Here is a 6,648-nt window from a genome sequence, read left to right as displayed (position 1 = left end):
AAGGTGCTTGAGATGTCTATTCTTGAGTAGTACCTTCTCTTGTTGTAGACTTGTGGCCTTCAGTGCCTTGATCTATATCCTGAGGAGTTTCGGTTGAGACAGGTTGCTTGATTGATGGATAAGGCTGAACTTGTTCCAAGACTGATTCACTAGATACAAGTTTTGCATATGTAGTGCCTTCTATCATTTCCTGTTCTGGTGCCTTTGAATCCATGACATCTTCATCTATTTGAATGGTGTAAGCAGGGTCTTGTTTGATATCATTAGGACCTTGCTTGGTGACATTAGGATCATGCTCGGTGACATCAACGATTTCAACTATAGCTTGCTCACTGGCATCCTTGATTTTGAAGATTTCTTGCCACTTTGCTTTTGTCTCATTACTTCAATATATAGGCCATTCATTAGTTTTAAGGCTCTCTGTTTGACAAGAAACTTTGAGTTGTAGGTTGTCAAATGTTCCTTTATTTTAGCTACTAACATGTCAGGAAAGAGATGAACCAGACTTCTCTCTCTGATCTATTTCTCCGAGTCCATTGCATACTTCCACCTATTATCAATATGCAGATATAGTTCATTTGGAAGTGACTTAGCTAGTTCCAATGGAGCTAACCAGAACTTTAGAAGTGTGCAGATGACAACTTCTTCAATTTGTCTCTTTTCATCATTGTTCCTAGTTTCATACTTGACATATCTAAATCCTCCAAATCCACCATATTCTTTCAGATTAGCACAGAAGTTTTCAACACTATGTATATTTACCTTCTTGCTCTTGACAATCTAGAATTTGCTTGCATCCTCTGATTTGGTATCACTAGACTCTTTTGCCAAAATGAGTCTCCGAGTAGATTTCTTGTATGTCTTTGTTACCTTGGGAGCAGTAACACTTTTTGTTTTCTTACTTGGTGAGGTTGCCGATACTCTTGTGTTAGGTCGCTTTACTAGAGGTGGAGTTGGTGAGGCCTTTGATGTGTCATGTTTCTTTCTCTTCAATACTTTTCCCTTAGGCAATTCGGTGCTCAGTGTTATAGCTGCCTCTTGGGCTTCAGATTCCTCTTCAGTAATCGCAATGGTGCCTTTGACAGGTGTAGAGGAAGAGTCTTCTCTGAGTTTCTCTAACAATTCCTTAATCATTTTTTATGCCTTTCTTGTAGCTTTGGGTATTACAATGTTCATCTTTACCTTTTCCTTTACTTCTTCATAGGTACCATACCTCAGCTCAGTAGCATGTCTAGGCAATGTAAGAAATGCATCAATTTGTTGTTTTGTGATGTCAAAATCAATCTTGTAACCCATTGGTGACAAATATTAAGTCCTTGGTTCCATAGCATTCACATAATAGTAATCGGTGTCAACTTCAAAACATATATCATTTTTGTATTTCTCTACTAGCTGGGGTGGAATCCTATATCTATTATGCATTTTCTCTTGAAATTTACTAAAGTAATCATCCATAATATCATTGAAATTGTCTCCTAACTTCTTAATGAAGTCATTAATCTAATGGGTGATTGGTCAATGTAATTCCCAAACAACTTTACCAACTGATGGAAAGAATTTTTCAAAATAGAAAAACATGCATACCAGTAATGATCCAAACTTTAGAGTATTAGCCGAGTTGTTCTTCTTTGGCTTCCTAATGGTGTTCATACTTTCAAATAGGTTCTTCAACAACACCTCACATAGGCCAATTTTCATTCCCTTTTTCACAATTTTGTAGGCTAGGTCTACTGCTACACAGGGAACACTATTTTCCCTTGCCGATTGGAAGAAACAATAACCCATTACTCTAATGGAAAATTTTAATTCTTCGTCTATGACATTGTTTAGTTTCAATCCTCTGCAATTAGATTCTACTCTAGTTAAACTGATCAATTCCTTTTGTGATATCATCTTCTAGGCTTGGGCATGATCATAGATAGGGTAACCGGTAATCAAATGAATGATTTCCTTAGTAATCTTAAATGGTTGCTCTTATAGCCACATGAAATCATCATGAACTTTGCTCAGAACAAACTTGACCCACTAGGGTTTGAACACACGGGGATAGGTTAGGGCTTCAGTTAATCCTTTGATTTTGATGTGCTCCTACTTGCTGTTCAATTTACCATTGGTACACAGCTCATCATATGTGTCTTTGATTTCAACATGACCGAGTTCTTCAACATGACATTTGGTGAAGAATCTCACATCCTCGACTAGTAACACTCTATTCGGGATGAGTGAAAAGGCGGTTTCGTCATCCGGTTCAGAAGCGACTTTGGGAGTCAAAGAGTATTTTAGTGAGGGATTTTCTACATTCTTGACAACTATGGGATCTTGAATCTTTGGCGCCATTGAAGATTTCAGATAAAAGCTAACAAAAGATCCTTAGGGTTTCAGGATTTCAAACAACTGACGCTTTATGCTTAGCAGATAATGGCAACTAGATAAGATCGGTAAACCAACTTAACAATAGGTTGAGATTACCTTGAATTTTTTTTGTAGGAGATTTGATCGCCTTAAATTCGCTTGCTTTTCTTTCTCGAAAACTTGGTAAGTGAAAATGACCGTGAAAATGATTTTAAGTACACAAAAATACCTTATCGGGATCCATGCGAGTTAGGTCAAAAACATTAAATGCACTCAATTCCTCTTTAACTGATTTACTTTGCTTTTTCCGTTTTGACTGAGTAACTAAACTTCCTTCATTCACCGACTAGACAGGTTTCCTATATTCACCAACTTGATAGACTTCCTGTAAAGTGCTTCAAAAGACTTTGATAGAATTTCAAACTTACTAATACATCTTAATTATGTAGATTTTGAATTAAGTATATAATAGAATAGGAACTGTTAAGATTTTAACCTTTAGAGAATGCAGTCCCTTCATACCTTTACCGATTAATTTGGAATAGGTGCACCTAACTCGATAGGTAAGGTGATTTCTTCATTTGACACAATTTCCTTCTTTTTCCAAATCATTTTTAATTTTTCTTTTATTTCTTCAGTGTCTTTTCTAGGTTGATCTCTACAATCTCTAGCTAAGTGTCCAACTTTATGACAATGAAAACATGCCATACCAGGATTTCTCCATGATCTTCGGTTGTTCATTCCAAACCTTATAAAATAGTTGGCACTTATATGTCCATATCTTCCACAACATTCACACCATATCCTTGTATTGTAATCCCATGGTACTACCAAATACTATTGGTAAGGATCTGTGTGAGTTTGGTAACCTCTAGCATTTGCTCGGTGTGCATACCACATATAATTCTTTTGCTTAAGCCAGCACTTCTCAGTACTATGTCCATATCTATTGCAGTTTTTACAAAACCCTTTGAATTTTGCCTTCTGATAATTGTTAACAGAATTTGTCCTACATTGATTAGATGTGTGACCATATTTATTGCAATTGTAACAATAACCATTGGACTTAGTGACATTCGGTTGCTTACCTTTTCTGATTTGGCATATGTTGGTATTGTGACCTTGATTTCCACAGTAGTTGCAAATAGGCTTCTTTCTTTTGATGTTATTCTTGTTTCCAGCTTGCTTTGATGATTCTCCTCCCTCGGTAGTATGATTTCCTTTCTCGGTAGAGACTTTTCCTTTGTAGCCGAGTCCTGCATCTTTGTTGGGTCATCTTGTATTCAGTTGCTCATCTAACATTTTTTATGCTTCATAACTCTTCTTTAGTGTTTCTTTAGATTTCTTCTCTATTTCAAGTTCATCAGTTAACCTTGATACTTCAAGTTTCAATGCTTGATTCTCATCATTCTTCTGATTTGCTTCATCATGTGCATAACCTAGTTGATCTGATAGGTCTTATTGAATTCCAGTCAACCTTGTGATTTCATCATTCTTATCAGATACTAAGACTTCAAGTTGTTGTTTCTCTCTCTGTAGATCTCTTGCTTTATCCTTAGCTGTCCTCAATGCATCAAGATTTTCAGTCATCTGTGTGCTGAAATGTTCATGTTCTCTTTTCATTGCTTTTAGTTGATCAGCCAATGCTTTGTTCTTTTCTTTCAATACTCCAATCATTTCTTTAGTTTCTTCAGATATATTATTCTTAGATGATGTCTCAATTTGTTCCACTAACTCTTGAGAGTCCTGCAAATCATTAGATAATCTTCTTCTCACTTTCCAAGTTTTTTGCATTTGCCTTTGCATGTCTACAATCACTTCATTAGCATGATCCAGCTCTTCTTCCAGATACACAATCCTCTGAGATTGTTTATATCCTTCCATTGATAAGATCTTTCTCTGTAGGTAGTTAAACCCTTTTCCAAGATTCAAGCTCTGATACCAATTGTTAGGCCCAATATGGAAAGCTAATGTATTGAGAGGGGAGGGATGAATCAGTACTCCAAAACTTTTCTTCAATAATAACTTTATTGTTATGCATAAACCGAATAGTGCAATAACATAATATAAAGCTAAAACAAATAGATAACAATCATACATGATTCACTCCATAACACATATATTTTGGTTACATAGAAACTCTTGGTTAGAGAGAAAAACTGCGGTGGGGATGGCACCCACAACTTCACTACTGCAATAATAAAGAGTGCGCAATTAGAGCTACATGTTTAGCTATTTCTAATAGTTTACCCTGTTAGGAGTAACAAGATCTGTTAGATCTACCTTGCTAAAGGATTTTACAACACTTGATCTAAATGTTGCACTTGGTTAGAGGCTTTACAATTTATAGACTTGATTAGAGTTTTTTACCCCGTTAAAGGTTTCTTTTACAACTTCACAATATTACAATAAAATTATTATAAATATCTACAACTTTACATCTGGAATGTTATAGAAGATTCTATGTGCTCAGAATAAGATTACCTTGCTTATAGCATACCTCAATAACCCATATAGTAACTCGCTAAACCCTTCTATTTACTCTGTTCTTTGACTGTTCTCTAAAAACCTTCTCGGTGACCTCTGTGTCTCTATAACAGTCTTCTTACACTCATGCACACACCTCTTTAACTCTTAACTCATGCTGTATAAATAGATCTCTTATGATGGTGATCCTTTCATTGCTTCGATCTTACAAACATGATTTATTGAATGAATAACCATGCAAATTATTTCATTGGTTAGATGGCATCAAAATCATACACAATCTTTAAGTGCAATTTCCAATGTGATAATGGTTAGATGTGCCTCGATCTTGTAACATGTTTTCATATGCATGTCCAGGTTCAATGAATCTAGTAACACATTTCACTCGATGTAAATCAAATGGGTGTGTCATATTTGTTGCCCGGTAGACATGAAATGATACTCGGTAGATAGCTCGGTGTATACTACGTTCTATTACTGCTTTCTTCTATAACCGGCTAGACTGTGCATATCGACTGAATATCTTCATAATAGATAACCAAGTAGAGTATATAGTATAACTTTGACATAAAACTAATGGCAATCTGATAAGTAGTAACACTTGTCTGCATCAAAAACACGGAATTCCATATCGCACAGTGCTTCCTCTGTGTCTAGATAAAGAATGAGATGGGGAGCCAGCAGCTGAAAGCTCTTCTTGGACCTTGACCTAGTAATTCGACCACCAATAGAAAGCTCAACCTCGGTGTCAAGTTTCTCTTCTTTAATCCTTGGCTGCCTTTTTCCTGAAACAGAAATAGGAATGTCAGTTAAAATAGAAATTTTGCTTGCAGTATTCCTCTTCCCACTTTTGCTTCTTGGACTGGTTGCTCTTACCAGCTAGAATTGGCAACTCCTAAGCCAATTTTCTATCCTTCGAATTACATTGAAAGTGCATGTCTAAATACTATCCTCCATCTTTTTACTCCAATCTACCTCTAGAAGAGGCTCATCATGCACTAGCTTTAGAAACTCAGAGTCAAGTATATCCTCATCATCAGTAGTGACACTAGAAGTATCCAATGGAAATTTCATGTCATGAATTTGCTTCAAGGTTAACCTGGACCAACTCCTTTTCCTTACTTCAAATTCATCCTGGCGACCCTCCCAATAATCCTCCAATTGAGGAACATGCTGATCAGGCACCATCCTCTTCACATATTGAGCAATGAAACCTTTACTATCAAAATTATCTCTTTTCACAAAGGTCTTCAAATGAAACCTTTTAAATTCGAGCTCAAGATTCAGCGCATTAGAGATAGAGCTATAGCTATAATGGCCTAAATCAATGGGGAAAATTCCACTTGTGTCTAAGTCCTCACCATAATCCTTTGCGACATAAGCAGGCTGCCTGGAAACTTTGATCAAAATATAGGAGTCTGAAATATACTTGGGTAGCCTAAAGGGTTCACCTTTAAATCCTCCAGCCCTTAGGTAAGTGAAGTGACTAAACTGTGTAAATAAACTGCCATAAATGTTAACAAGTTCAATGGCTTCTATAGACATCCTCCTATGCAAGTTACCCTATAATTCAAAGGCCAACCTCCCAACAAAAATATCATTCCAGTGTAGATAGTCATTAACATGCCCTTTTAAAGGCAAATTAGGATGATACTCATAAATCTTTATGCCTTGAATCCATTTTGCATGGGATAGTCCAGACCATTCTCTCATAGAAGCAAGCATATATAACACGTACGATGACATATGAAAGTTTGCCATCCCATTGTAATTAATCAAACCTTCGTGCAACCTTTCCACTATAACAGT

The sequence above is a fragment of the Cryptomeria japonica genome, chromosome 7 (genome assembly GCF_030272615.1).
Source record: "Cryptomeria japonica chromosome 7, Sugi_1.0, whole genome shotgun sequence".
In the NCBI taxonomy this organism is placed as follows: Eukaryota; Viridiplantae; Streptophyta; class Pinopsida; order Cupressales; family Cupressaceae; genus Cryptomeria; species Cryptomeria japonica.
The sequence above is the reverse complement of the archived record's forward strand: the minus strand, read 5'-3'. Positions refer to the sequence as shown.